This window comes from Poecilia latipinna, unplaced genomic scaffold, assembly GCF_001443285.1.
Source record: "Poecilia latipinna isolate Pla-1442-1.1 unplaced genomic scaffold, P_latipinna-1.0 Scaffold2326, whole genome shotgun sequence".
Lineage (NCBI taxonomy): Eukaryota > Metazoa > Chordata > Actinopteri > Cyprinodontiformes > Poeciliidae > Poecilia > Poecilia latipinna.
This window is the reverse complement of record NW_015114942.1, coordinates 5,543-21,299: the sequence shown is the minus strand read 5'-3', so window position 1 is coordinate 21,299 and position 15,757 is coordinate 5,543. Positions and strand designations below refer to the sequence as shown.

At 37.2% G+C, this 15,757-nt stretch overlaps 3 long non-coding RNA genes across 3 annotated transcripts; 2 read left to right on the top strand and 1 right to left on the bottom strand.

Annotated features, from left to right (window-relative positions):
- Positions 1–5,089: 5,089 nt before the first annotated feature.
- On the top strand, positions 5,090–5,886 carry LOC106937367 (uncharacterized). Its single transcript, XR_001422373.1, has 2 exons — positions 5,090–5,136; positions 5,221–5,886. It is a non-coding gene; the product is annotated as an uncharacterized LOC106937367 (long non-coding RNA).
- A 3,587-nt stretch (positions 5,887–9,473) lies between these two features.
- LOC106937365 (uncharacterized) lies at positions 9,474–14,338 on the top strand. Its single transcript, XR_001422371.1, has 3 exons — positions 9,474–9,678; positions 12,958–13,055; positions 13,190–14,338. It is a non-coding gene; the product is annotated as an uncharacterized LOC106937365 (long non-coding RNA).
- Positions 11,752–12,951, bottom strand: LOC106937366 (uncharacterized). The gene is made up of 2 exons (XR_001422372.1): positions 12,284–12,951; positions 11,752–12,115 (listed from the first exon to the last, which is right to left on the bottom strand). It is a non-coding gene; the product is annotated as an uncharacterized LOC106937366 (long non-coding RNA).
- Positions 14,339–15,757: the final 1,419 nt, after the last annotated feature.

Here is a 15,757-nt window from a genome sequence, read left to right as displayed (position 1 = left end):
TTCTTTAATTGTGCGTCTAAATCACAAATAGCCCTAAATGTTATTAATACACACAAGATTTGATTGTAAAGAACAACTTCTTTTTTTAATTTCTATGTGTTTGACGTCAGTCGAAAGCTTCGACTCCACACTTTCACAATCTGTAAATAACTCAAAATGCCCAAGTAGACCTGTTAATGGTTTTGTCGTGGCCAGTCACATTTACCAAACAGCAGCAGTCTTCTCATGAGGATGAAGAAAGAAAACAGTACATGAGATAAGAGATTCATATTTTCATTTCAGGTTGCATCATATATTAAGATGCAGAGGCAATTTCGGGTTAGGTGGTCCATGAGGATTTGTTAATGGGTTTAGTGGTCCTCAACCTGAAAAAGTTTGAGAAACACTGCCCTACAGCATTCAGGGTGAATGCTGTGAAAATCAAGCCAGTTAGCGAGATGCTAACATGTAAACAAATGGTGGTTCTGGTTTGTAGTGGAAATCGCGCCCATAAATCACGCATATTCTCATGGGGGCTAGGAATAAGGTGGATATGCCCCCCCTGCTACTCAGAAACAACCCGGGTGATTAATAGCCTGAAGCTAGTGTAAATCACTTGTGCAGTCATTTACAGCTGATATGCTGTAATAGCTTCAACATAAGTCCATCTCCTGTCTCTGATTGGTTGTTCAAAGCGTTAAAAGCCCCTGCATGACTGCTATTTAAAATTGCTTGTTTAGAATCAGTTAACACAAAAATAAGGCGACCCATACCTCTACTTTCTGACAGCTTAGAGCAAATATTTAAATTAGCTAATCAACCACTGCTAGGGTTCAAGTGATCACTGTCCGTCGCTAGGGTCCTCGGCGCTTGCCCCAATAAGATCATTAAAAACACATGCTATACATTTGTCAATATAGGCATATTGCATATCCACGTATCGGGGGAAAAGCCCTTCTAAATGATAGAAACAATATTTTCTACCTCAACAACACCCAGCTTGAACACTAAGCAACTTGATAAAAAGAAACGCAATTAGATGCTAAAGAGACATATCCGGTAAAAAAAACCCAAAAAAAACGCAACAATGAAAGAGCAACGAGGCCCAATGCCCACAAACTATTTATCAGAGTAAAGCCGAAGCTCTGCCGTTTTCAACAATACCAGAGTCACCACAAAACTCACTGAACCAGCAGCTAAAGAAGAAAAAAATAAATAGCTAATTTCAGGAAGCTAAAGGCATAAATTCAGTCATATTTTTGCTGTTTCGTGGTCATAATCCCTATTTTTTCTGTTAATTCAGCGATACAGGCGCACTATTCTTTTTCACTCTACACTTCAGACTTCCAGCACAAGTTCACCTCTGGTGTCTACAGAAACACTCAGATAATGTATCACAGATGGACGAGTCTTCAGATTCGCTGTAATTCAAACCACTATAAGAGATCTTTCACCATCATCACAACCCTCTGAGGACTTGAATTAATGAGTTACATTTAATTTCCCTTTGGGATCAATAAAGTGTTTTTAAATTTGAATTTGAATAATGATACATTGCAAACTGTTTTCTGTGAGGCCGAAGCCATTTTGAATGACAGATTCACACATTGGTCTCTGACGATCCAGATCATTTAGAAACCCTCACACCAAATCACATCCTGATGTTAAAGAACAAACCTGTTTCATTAAGACCTGAGGCGAAGATGGAAACAAGTATTGCTCTGAACTATTTTGGAAAATAGGGATTTCTGAGTATTTGCCTTTAATGCTGGAAAGACAAAAGTAGATGAGACAAAGAACATTTCTCCTGGAGATATTATCCTAATTGCAGATGTGACTGTACCCAGAGGATGTTGGCAGATAGGGAGAGCCCTGGCAGTCAAAGCTGATGCATATCATTTTCAAATTAATTTTTGTGGAAGTGGAAAAGAAAAATATTTGGTTCTCTCTTTTTTAGGGATTAAACAAATGTTTAAAAATTATTAGGTAGCAGGGAATAAAATTGGCATCTGAGTGTTACTTATGAATTTATTATTGTGTTTTTGCCTAAAGTCACGGCCATTTTATAGTCAGAGATGGTTCTTTTGGAATAACAGCTGAATGTGCATTTGAAGGACACAAGGGTGGAACGAGGATAGAAGAGCAAGTATTGGGATGGGGCCTTGAACTTGGATGAGTGGGACGGTGCTGCAGAGGAGACGGACCTGGTCACCATCAGCACTGGAGAAGAGACTCGTGACCTGAACATCACCACCACTTCAACGCCTTCACCTGTGGTTACTGCCATCTCCATGAAGCCATAAGTCACCAATGTCAACATGTGTGTGTGTTCTAACACTGGAAGACTATTGAGATGGTTCACAGTTTAGTAATGCTCTAATATGTTCATCTCTTGGATCTTGATCAAGAGTTTTTATTTGGTTACATTCTAGTTCTTTTTCAGTGGGCTGTTATTTAAACTGCATTGCTAATTTTATAATGGGTTTTTAATGTTATTGAAACTGTTTGGTTGAGTCGCATTATTTTTGGCACAAATTTTGTTATATATATTTTTTTGCTTAGCATTAAAGATGGAGCAGAATACAATTAGAAAGTGTATTTATTATATTTGAACATTTGTTTTTAATGTACCTAGTGTTCTTCCATGTATACTGTAAATTTACTCACTAAAACGTCAAGATTCAAAGTATACTTTTCAGTCCCAATAAAGTACACTTGCTAGTGTCCTGCTAGTACGCTTTGGGAAATATACTTTTCTATATAATGACATGTACCTGAGTGATGCTTCTTTTTGATAAGGGGCTGTGAGCAGGAAAGCAGGAAAAGGACTCAGGAAGATCATTTATTTTTATTGGGGGTTTTTGTTGTTCATTTATAAAAAACAAAATTAACAGTTCAGTTCTGCTAAGCAGAACTGATCCAACCAAACCAAATTCCAGGAAAAGAGAAGGATAGATCCATGTTTCCCAATCCCGTCTCAGCCTTAACATAGAAGTGAAAAACCAAAACCAATTCAGGCGTCTCCTGTTAGTATGCCTGCTAGATGCCAGCCAATGGGTTCTTTCCTGCTACCGTTCAGTAAATAGTCACCTGACAATTACCTAAGACACAACATACATGTCCAGATGTTCATCCATCCTTGGCACCAGATATTGGTTTATCTGGTGTCAATCTCCAGTGGTGTGGGCAAGAAGTATATTACACACCATAGCTAAGTTCTTTCATAAAGATTTGGATTTATGTCACTCTTGTTTTGTATAGTCAACATACAGACGGCCACATTCTCAGCTCTTTGGGTTTTCAGTATTCATTTATAGCCAATATCTCTATTAGTTGGACTTGAGTTTTGTGACTCCTTGTGAATAAAGGGTGTACAGTTCACTGCAACTGTTAGCAGTTCAGACCAGTCAGTTTCTCTACATGGTCAATTATCCCCAAACATGACCTTATTAAGAGACAAACCAAAGAGCAAACAGAGAGAGTGAGAGCAGGTCCCATCAGGCCCCTTATATGGCATTAGCAGGGAGATACTAAAGCAAACACAACAGAAAATAAGAGTCAAAAGAGAAATAAGGAAAAGACATTACACTTGTAATGTCTTTCTTGAAGAAAGGACGTTTATAACTTAGTGCAAACTGAAAGTCCTCCATTAGTCTGGGCCTCTCTTTACAACAGCATATAACGTGTTAGCACATATTCTACCTTTTAGGAATGAAGGAGCCATGAGTCGGCCTGCTCTGATTGCTGAGGACAAGATAGTTTAATGTCCTTGACAGCTAATATAGTATCTATTGTCTTAGACGCTGCAGTGTTTTATACACACGACTCGAGAGTAGAAGGTATTTGGAGAAAAAAGTTACTCTGGTACTGAGAAATTGTGTAATCTTAACATCTGATTTAACATTTAAGAAAACTATTTAATCACACAGACAAAGTTATATGCAATTTCTGGTATTTGAAAACTTAACTAAAATGAAACAAATATAGAAATAAAAACCAATAAGTAATTCAGGCAGAAGAAACATTAGATTTTAAACAATATTTACAATATTGTATTGGCACTTTCCCTCCAGATCAGACTCAGCAAATAGAAAATAACCCTAGGACAAAGAAGCATTTCTATTTTTATTGTTCCATCCATTTTCTGGAGGGGAAAATGGGTGGATGTGAAAGGAGCTGATGCCCATCTCCAGCAAGGCATTTTGGGTGAGAGGCAGGGTAACATGGGGTAACACCGAGACAGAGAGGACAAACAACCACACACATGGAGAATGTAGAGAAACCAGTTAATCTGACAGTCATGTTTCTGGACTGTGGGAGGAAGAACCCACCATGCAGAGGGAGAACATGCAAACTCCATGCAGAAAGACCTGGGTGGGGAATCGAACCCAGAACCTTCTTACTGCAAGACAACAGCTCTACCAACTGCACCACTGTGCAGCCCTATTATTATTATTATTATTATTATTATTATTTAATTAATTAAACCAGAAGTCTCATTTTAGCAAATTGCATGTTTGTATCCATTTCTGGTAAATATTTTGCTAAAACATGTAATTTCTTTATTCAGTGAAGTTTGTTAAATAGCCACAAATTTGCTTAATTTGCTTCTGAATACAATTCTTCAAACATGTTGCAGCAAAACTACTGCAAACTTAAATATTATTATTATTGAATATTATTAAAACGCAAGTAAATCTAATCGATCACTATCACCTCTACTTTTGCATAAATCTGTAGTTTCTTTTACATAGAGATTAATCATCATGTGTCAGTTTTGGTCAAGCTGATGTCCTTACAATAAAATTCTAATTTCTAACACAGCTTTCTTCACAATTTTTGCCCGTCTATTTCACTTCTTTTCCCAAAGTCTCTCTTTATGCTCCTTTTATTTCATTAGTTTTTTTCTCCCATTTTAGACATACTAATTTATTCCATCTTTAGTTTCTCTGCAATATTCTTATGTTTCCCTGAAATATGCTACATCCATAGTGGCAACTTCTGTAACATCAGCTTTACAGTCAAATCTAGAGGAGGCTTTTCTGTTCTAAATCCCACCCATTAGCATCCATACAAGGAGATGGTGGAATGCTTTGGACTGGGGGTCCAGCTGCTCCATAAAAGAGACACGTGCAAAGATCAGAAAGCAGCAATCTGGTGAGAAACCCTCTGATTGCACCTCTGATCTTAAACTTCAGACTTATAAAATCTGTTATTTATTTAATCACCTCCTGCTTTCAGGTACATCTGCTGAAACTTATAATTGTTTTCAACTGGAAGACTGGAAGACAGTCCACATCAGCTTCTTTTTGCCGGTTTCAAAGGAAAACATCCAGCGGCATCTCTGCTGACCTGCAGCAAAACATTCAGGTATGACCACAGCAATTTCTCCACAACTGAAACCAGTAAGTCAACTTTTAAATTTTAAGCTTAAATTGTGTTCTTACAGAAATACATAGTCTTTTTTGGTTGGGGATGGGGGGCAATAAATGATCTAGATGGATCTCGTTGGCATAGTTATGTGTTGAATCCTGGAGTGAGAGATGAAAAAGCTCTACGCTGTCAGATTCCTCTGACCCAATATAAGAATTGCTGCTTCCCCGTGTTCACAGGATTTGTTGTTTTGCTATTTTCCACAGACTGAGCCCTTTGTGCAATTTAAAGATACTGTATCATAAAATACTGTATGGTGTTCCAGCACTCACACACACACACACACACACACACACACACACCCACACACACACACACACACACACACACATATATAGACCTCAATTGTCTCCAGTTAGTACAGAGCACAGCAGAGTCTGCCGTAGAACTCCAACTCTTGCTTCTTTGCACTTGTTACCTGGGATGTAACAGTGTTGATTTTATTATTTTATTTTTCTTTCTAAAGAAGAATAANAAGCCATTTTGAATGACAGATTCACACATTGGTCTCTGACGATCCAGATCATTTAGAAACCCTCACACCAAATCACATCCTGATGTTAAAGAACAAACCTGTTTCATTAAGACCTGAGGCGAAGATGGAAACAAGTATTGCTCTGAACTATTTTGGAAAATAGGGATTTCTGAGTATTTGCCTTTAATGCTGGAAAGACAAAAGTAGATGAGACAAAGAACATTTCTCCTGGAGATATTATCCTAATTGCAGATGTGACTGTACCCAGAGGATGTTGGCAGATAGGGAGAGCCCTGGCAGTCAAAGCTGATGCATATCATTTTCAAATTAATTTTTGTGGAAGTGGAAAAGAAAAATATTTGGTTCTCTCTTTTTTAGGGATTAAACAAATGTTTAAAAATTATTAGGTAGCAGGGAATAAAATTGGCATCTGAGTGTTACTTATGAATTTATTATTGTGTTTTTGCCTAAAGTCACGGCCATTTTATAGTCAGAGATGGTTCTTTTGGAATAACAGCTGAATGTGCATTTGAAGGACACAAGGGTGGAACGAGGATAGAAGAGCAAGTATTGGGATGGGGCCTTGAACTTGGATGAGTGGGACGGTGCTGCAGAGGAGACGGACCTGGTCACCATCAGCACTGGAGAAGAGACTCGTGACCTGAACATCACCACCACTTCAACGCCTTCACCTGTGGTTACTGCCATCTCCATGAAGCCATAAGTCACCAATGTCAACATGTGTGTGTGTTCTAACACTGGAAGACTATTGAGATGGTTCACAGTTTAGTAATGCTCTAATATGTTCATCTCTTGGATCTTGATCAAGAGTTTTTATTTGGTTACATTCTAGTTCTTTTTCAGTGGGCTGTTATTTAAACTGCATTGCTAATTTTATAATGGGTTTTTAATGTTATTGAAACTGTTTGGTTGAGTCGCATTATTTTTGGCACAAATTTTGTTATATATATTTTTTTGCTTAGCATTAAAGATGGAGCAGAATACAATTAGAAAGTGTATTTATTATATTTGAACATTTGTTTTTAATGTACCTAGTGTTCTTCCATGTATACTGTAAATTTACTCACTAAAACGTCAAGATTCAAAGTATACTTTTCAGTCCCAATAAAGTACACTTGCTAGTGTCCTGCTAGTACGCTTTGGGAAATATACTTTTCTATATAATGACATGTACCTGAGTGATGCTTCTTTTTGATAAGGGGCTGTGAGCAGGAAAGCAGGAAAAGGACTCAGGAAGATCATTTATTTTTATTGGGGGTTTTTGTTGTTCATTTATAAAAAACAAAATTAACAGTTCAGTTCTGCTAAGCAGAACTGATCCAACCAAACCAAATTCCAGGAAAAGAGAAGGATAGATCCATGTTTCCCAATCCCGTCTCAGCCTTAACATAGAAGTGAAAAACCAAAACCAATTCAGGCGTCTCCTGTTAGTATGCCTGCTAGATGCCAGCCAATGGGTTCTTTCCTGCTACCGTTCAGTAAATAGTCACCTGACAATTACCTAAGACACAACATACATGTCCAGATGTTCATCCATCCTTGGCACCAGATATTGGTTTATCTGGTGTCAATCTCCAGTGGTGTGGGCAAGAAGTATATTACACACCATAGCTAAGTTCTTTCATAAAGATTTGGATTTATGTCACTCTTGTTTTGTATAGTCAACATACAGACGGCCACATTCTCAGCTCTTTGGGTTTTCAGTATTCATTTATAGCCAATATCTCTATTAGTTGGACTTGAGTTTTGTGACTCCTTGTGAATAAAGGGTGTACAGTTCACTGCAACTGTTAGCAGTTCAGACCAGTCAGTTTCTCTACATGGTCAATTATCCCCAAACATGACCTTATTAAGAGACAAACCAAAGAGCAAACAGAGAGAGTGAGAGCAGGTCCCATCAGGCCCCTTATATGGCATTAGCAGGGAGATACTAAAGCAAACACAACAGAAAATAAGAGTCAAAAGAGAAATAAGGAAAAGACATTACACTTGTAATGTCTTTCTTGAAGAAAGGACGTTTATAACTTAGTGCAAACTGAAAGTCCTCCATTAGTCTGGGCCTCTCTTTACAACAGCATATAACGTGTTAGCACATATTCTACCTTTTAGGAATGAAGGAGCCATGAGTCGGCCTGCTCTGATTGCTGAGGACAAGATAGTTTAATGTCCTTGACAGCTAATATAGTATCTATTGTCTTAGACGCTGCAGTGTTTTATACACACGACTCGAGAGTAGAAGGTATTTGGAGAAAAAAGTTACTCTGGTACTGAGAAATTGTGTAATCTTAACATCTGATTTAACATTTAAGAAAACTATTTAATCACACAGACAAAGTTATATGCAATTTCTGGTATTTGAAAACTTAACTAAAATGAAACAAATATAGAAATAAAAACCAATAAGTAATTCAGGCAGAAGAAACATTAGATTTTAAACAATATTTACAATATTGTATTGGCACTTTCCCTCCAGATCAGACTCAGCAAATAGAAAATAACCCTAGGACAAAGAAGCATTTCTATTTTTATTGTTCCATCCATTTTCTGGAGGGGAAAATGGGTGGATGTGAAAGGAGCTGATGCCCATCTCCAGCAAGGCATTTTGGGTGAGAGGCAGGGTAACATGGGGTAACACCGAGACAGAGAGGACAAACAACCACACACATGGAGAATGTAGAGAAACCAGTTAATCTGACAGTCATGTTTCTGGACTGTGGGAGGAAGAACCCACCATGCAGAGGGAGAACATGCAAACTCCATGCAGAAAGACCTGGGTGGGGAATCGAACCCAGAACCTTCTTACTGCAAGACAACAGCTCTACCAACTGCACCACTGTGCAGCCCTATTATTATTATTATTATTATTATTATTATTTAATTAATTAAACCAGAAGTCTCATTTTAGCAAATTGCATGTTTGTATCCATTTCTGGTAAATATTTTGCTAAAACTTGTAATTTCTTTATTCAGTGAAGTTTGTTAAATAGCCACAAATTTGCTTAATTTGCTTCTGAATACAATTCTTCAAACATGTTGCAGCAAAACTACTGCAAACTTAAATATTATTATTATTGAATATTATTAAAACGCAAGTAAATCTAATCGATCACTATCTCCTCTTCTTTTGCATAAATCTGTAGTTTCTTTTACATAGAGATTAATCATCATGTGTCAGTTTTGGTCAAGCTGATGTCCTTACAATAAAATTCTAATTTCTAACACAGCTTTCTTCACAATTTTTGCCCGTCTATTTCACTTCTTTTCCCAAAGTCTCTCTTTATGCTCCTTTTATTTCATTAGTTTTTTTCTCCCATTTTAGACATACTAATTTATTCCATCTTTAGTTTCTCTGCAATATTCTTATGTTTCCCTGAAATATGCTACATCCATAGTGGCAACTTCTGTAACATCAGCTTTACAGTCAAATCTAGAGGAGGCTTTTCTGTTCTAAATCCCACCCATTAGCATCCATACAAGGAGATGGTGGAATGCTTTGGACTGGGGGTCCAGCTGCTCCATAAAAGAGACACGTGCAAAGATCAGAAAGCAGCAATCTGGTGAGAAACCCTCTGATTGCACCTCTGATCTTAAACTTCAGACTTATAAAATCTGTTATTTATTTAATCACCTCCTGCTTTCAGGTACATCTGCTGAAACTTATAATTGTTTTCAACTGGAAGACTGGAAGACAGTCCACATCAGCTTCTTTTTGCCGGTTTCAAAGGAAAACATCCAGCGGCATCTCTGCTGACCTGCAGCAAAACATTCAGGTATGACCACAGCAATTTCTCCACAACTGAAACCAGTAAGTCAACTTTTAAATTTTAAGCTTAAATTGTGTTCTTACAGAAATACATAGTCTTTTTTGGTTGGGGATGGGGGGCAATAAATGATCTAGATGGATCTCGTTGGCATAGTTATGTGTTGAATCCTGGAGTGAGAGATGAAAAAGCTCTACGCTGTCAGATTCCTCTGACCCAATATAAGAATTGCTGCTTCCCCGTGTTCACAGGATTTGTTGTTTTGCTATTTTCCACAGACTGAGCCCTTTGTGCAATTTAAAGATACTGTATCATAAAATACTGTATGGTGTTCCAGCACTCACACACACACACACACACACACACACACACACCCACACACACACACACACACACACACACATATATAGACCTCAATTGTCTCCAGTTAGTACAGAGCACAGCAGAGTCTGCCGTAGAACTCCAACTCTTGCTTCTTTGCACTTGTTACCTGGGATGTAACAGTGTTGATTTTATTATTTTATTTTTCTTTCTAAAGAAGAATAAAATAATAAAATTCAAATCAATAAAAAGTGTTAATTTTAAGATTTTAGTTTTCTTTCTGTATTTGGAGCTACTGACTCCTTACACCAACCATCTGCAACTGGTCAGATGATCTGCGTCCAGATCAGGACTGAAAACTGAAGGTCATCCAGCTTTTGTGGTCAGGATTTTAGGGAATGATCTGCACTTATGATTAAACAAGTCTCTTCAATTGTCCTCTTCTAAGTCTCTTTTAAGCAAATTTCACAAATAAAAAATAAGCTTTTTAAATTAAATTAAACTTAATTTAATTAATTAATTCATGAGTTTAATTCATTTTAAATGAATGAAACTCATTTTAGCAAAAGATTGGCTTTCAAGTCTATTTTACATGTTATGCATTTTGAGTTTATACCATTACATAATTTAACCCAGATTTTTGAAGGTGCTATACAAACACAATTTTATTTAGTTTTAATTAATTTATAAAAGTATTAATTTATCAGTTAAGTAGCCATTTTATAAAAAAATTTTTTTCCAAAAAACAAGAGTTATTTCTTGGATGGATTCTTTTTACCTGGGTAAAAATATGCTGAAGTTGCTTCAGTACAATTTTTTTGGAATCGCTGTCCTCTGCCTGTCACTGAAATAACCTTTTTGCTGAATTTACACTGATCTCAAATTGTAATGTAGGACCATGTCATGCTACGCCAGAAGCTTTGCTTGGTGTCTGCTCTCCAATGCATTTGAAATCATAAGTTATGTCGGAGTAACTGTGGCTCATTGGGTAGCGTAGATGTCTTCTGATTAGAAGGTTGTAGGTTTATTTCCAGCTTAACCCCAAGTTACGCTGAGTGTTGGTGAATGTGGTCAAAATGGCTGGAAAGTGCTTTGTAAGTTCAGGTCTATTGACAATCCCTTTCTTTATAAGTAGGGTCTCTTTTATGGAGTGCTAATTAATGGATCCATCAAGAGCCACCATATTATTTTTAAAACACATTTTTCATTGTCTCTTCTGTAAAGTTTCCTGCTTACAGTCAACAACTCCAGCTCCATGTTCTGGATATTTTCCTGAGTTAACATCCAGAGGTTGATTCGGATGAGCAGAACCAGGGGAAACATTTTGGGGATTTAAGTTGGTGAGCTCTCACCACCAGCTACAAGCTGGAATAGTGTATCTGAAACTGCTCTGCAGATGACAGAGAGGAAAGGAAGTGCTGTATTTATTGACTGAAATCCTGAAGGGCACTGTCTAAAGGCTTTCCCATAACCCTCGACATTGTTTCCCCAGTGGGATTAAGAAACTACCATTCCCAGGATAATTTTCACATGGAGGGGGAGGGGCAGAGCAGAAGATACTGGGATGAGAAAAGTTAATACAAATTGACTGCAGTAAAACTCAACTTATGCAAAAGTTTGTTTTAAAACATTTTGTACAAGTGAATGTCTGTGACATTCTAGGATTTGACATTATGAGACTAAATCCAAACAACTTCCTTCCAGTGAAACACCAGTAGACAGTTAAGATCATTTATAAGATATAAATCTACTGGACTGTTGATTGATACATTGTGACTGAAATCAGCACAGGTCTCATCTCTATTTATGGTTTCAAACAGATTAACAACAACTAAATCTGATTTCTACTCAAATGCCAAACCATTCTTGATCTGTGTGAATCAAAGGGAGAAGAGAGAAATGAGCTGAAGCAAGGAGACTGACAAAACATAGAACAGTGTGCTTCCTGCATGTGATTTAAAGAACAAGAAGGAATGAGAAGCCTGACCATATTAGGCAATGTTTGGATTTGCAGGAGAGATGGCTCTGACTCTTATCACAGTCTGCATAAACACACACCATTCCCAACTGTGGCCAAAAAAGGAGAGACTGAAATCAATCTGATCTTATCCTCCCTTCTTTCCTCCTGAAAATATTCATATTCTGTCTGGTGATTTAACATTAACTATGCATGCTGCACTTTTCTTGTGCACAGCCTGGAGAAGGACTAACTGATCTGCCAGCTATGGTGCAGACTGTGGTTGAAGAAAAAATGTCCTTAGTGAAAAAAGAAAACCAACAGAGCAGCTATTACAGTTACTGTTTTCTATTGTAATAATGTTTTCTAAATAGCCATAAAAGCCATTTAGCAGAACAAAGATCTTTTTCATACGAAAAGCCAGACTGGAATGAAATAAACAAGCAGTTAATTAAAGCAGTGGATCCTGCTTTAATTAACTAAATGTTTGGTGAAACAAAAGCAACTTGGAACATACATTGACACAGACATAGGATTGTGGGTTTTCTTACTTCCCAGACAGATCCGTGGGGTTTGACCATTGAACGTCTTTCTTCTTAATATGACCTTATTTAGCCCATTGCAGATGGAGAAGGACTATGGAAGATAAAGGCTCCCTAAGCTGCCTGAACAGCTTGTCCACTCTGTGACTTGAAAAGGGAATGTATGTAGTTGGCTGTGGGGCGGAGGGCGGGGGCTGGCTGTTAGTGGAAGAGCAAATGTTTATCGTATGCTGCGATCCCTTTTCCAAGGTCCTCAAAATGCAAAAACTACCAAATAAGGACAGAAAGAATTTCTACCAAAGAAAAGTAAGAAAACTCCAGTATGAATTCTTTCTCATTTAGTAACTTCTTAACCCAAGTTTGCTGATGTAATTCTCTGCTTTGTGAATGTCAGAGCTGGGCCATAAAAGAGGAACAAACATCTTTTTCATAAGTCAGCAAACTGCTTCCTGCTGTGTTTTTTCTAAGGTGTTATACCAAGATGGGGATTGCTTCAGGAAAACATAGCAGCTGTTCAGAGGACAACATGAGGGATTCATATCTGTACAAAAATGGAGATGGAGAAGGTAATATTTTTAAAGTATTGTTAATTGCCTTTGATTAGGATAAAATATGTATTTAAGTGTAAGAGCACACTTCCTGCTCCAACTTGAAACATACATAAAAGAAAGTTTACTTACTGTTTTCTGCTTACTTATAGAAAGAAGTGAAGAATGTGTATCTTCATAATCCACCGTCTGCTTCCTCCATCTACAAGGTCAAACAGCAACATGGGAAATCATGTAGGTCCCTGGAAATGAAGCTCATCTCTTCACACATTTCAATTCAACCCAATTCAAAAATACTTTTTTGATTCCAAACGGAAATTAAATATTAAATGTAATAATATGATTTAATTTATTAATGTAGTAATTCATACATCATTGCACTCTTTTTATTTTTTAACATATAGGTAATGTTAATGACAGATGTTTTTTTTTAGTCTTTTGTTTGTTTTTATACTATTAAGTCCTGAAATAAATGTGCTGCATCTGTTGACTTGCTGCTTATCCCTGTGGCCCGTGGTGCAGTGCTGCATCTCTGGTCAGTTGGTAGTCTGAGATGAAGCACTGTAGCTCGGGACGGAGGACAGACAGAGCTGTTGAGGTACGTCTGTAACAAGGAAGAAGCATCTATCAAGATTAGCAGGACTGTGACATGTTTCTCTAGAGAAGAAAGGAGAAAGTGAATCTGGCACCCATGGAGTTATAACGGATATTTTTGTCAACCATTCTGTAATTTTTTTCTGTTTTGTATTGCTCCTTTCTTATTTTATGAACTCCAGCTGAGTTCATAAAATACTCAGCTTTTCTTTTCTTTTTTTCCCCCCAAAAGTAGAATTTTGAACAGTCACTCTTTTCAGCTTGTTTTTCCTTTACCCTTTTCTCTGGGGTCCAGTTTTCCCAGGAATCCCTTCACTCATGAGAAAGGGGGATTCCTGGAAATACTGATCTTGGGGGCGAGGCTTCTCACCATGTCCAACATGGCATGAATAGAGTAGAAGGAATTAATGTGTGTGCTCTTCAGCTGAACTCCTAAAAAAGAGTTGACAGCTGTCCGTCCATCCATTTGCTGTACACCCTTGTCCCTTACTGGGGCTGGGAGGGGTGCTGGTGCTGCTCTCCAGTGAACGTTTCGGGCGAGAGGCGGGGGTCACCTGAAAAGGTCGCCAGTCGAGTTGACAGCTGTGAAATATCTTTAAAAAGACAAAGTGATTTACGCTCCTCATGTTTTACTTGCATATCATTTCAAATTGTACATCTAATGTATTTGGTTGTCTGACAGAATAAAGAAAATAGTTAAAATAATGTATATTTTTCTCTGTTTTCTCATTTTTTCCAAAAGGAAAATAGATATGTATGACATGAAATCAAAAACCAATGACTGAATCACCTCAATGCAAAAAAATTTGTAATAAAACTTGATTTGTACATTAAATTTATTTTCATATAAGATTCTGAACATACATTATCTCAATAATGCAGAATTTCAGTGGCAAAAACAAATTTGTGAATTTGTTCTGCAAATCAGATCACATATAGAGTGGCAAGGCTGCTTGTCTTGCAGACTGAAAGCTGTGGGTTATATTTCAGTTTCCTCCACATGTTCATTAGAGCCTGGGTATCACTGTTGCCTTACAGCAAGAAGGTTCTGGGTTTGATTCCCGACCCAGGGTCTTTCTGAGTGTGCATGGTGGATTCTCTTCTGCTAAATGTGCTACTGGCGGAGAAATGACTTACAGTTACAGGAAAACTGTTTATCTGCCATCCTCAGTGGCCATGCTAAACTAGACTAGCATAGCAGTCACAACATGCTATGCAAGTAGTAGTGTAGCAGAGATTTTTTTTTTTTTACATATTTTTACAAATATTTCAAAAATATATTTTTTATAACTGCTGAAAGAACCTGAAATGCTACCACATTCTCCTTTCTCAGCCTTCCGCCTAGCCTCCCTCACACACCACCAGACTGGAGGCCAACACCTGGTTGAACTGCTGAGCTTATCCTAGCTACTTTTCTAAACAGCAACATAGAGAAATATTGTGATGACATGAAGTGCTTCCCAGCCAGGTGCTACCTGGGTGGGCCCCATATGGTTCCCAGAAGGTTCTATCCTTGGTTTTTCATTTATCCCATACAGGGACCCACCTTGGTATGCTGGCTGGGTTCTTAAAGAAATGGAGGCCAATATAAAGGCATCAGCTGATGTGAAGTCAAATTTCTTTCAAATTATTTTTGACATACAGGGGCTGGTCAAAAAATTTGAATGTCATGAAAAAATGTATTTAAATCAGTAAATCCATTCAAAAAGTAACATTTGTATATTATATTTATTTATTACATACAGATATGTTCCAGGTGCCAGTTTCTTTTATTTTCTTTTATTGTTGATTATTACTGACAACTAGTGAAAACTCAAAATGCAGTATCTCAGAAAATTAGAAAATTGTGAAAAGGTTCAATATTGAAAATCCGTGTATGATTCGTTCTTTGTTTGTTTTTTTTTCGTTTCAAAATAAAATTGCAAAAACAAAACAAGCATGTGTTTTTTTGTTTTTTCGTTTTTAAAACGAAATTAGAAAAATGGCAATTGCAAAAATAAAAGAGGGGTACGTTTTTTTGTTTTTTCGTTTTTAAAACGAAATTAGAAAAATGGCAATTGCAAAAATAAAAGAGGGGTACGTTTTTTTGTTTTTTTAATTCCAATGGTTAAACCAAAGACAAGCTT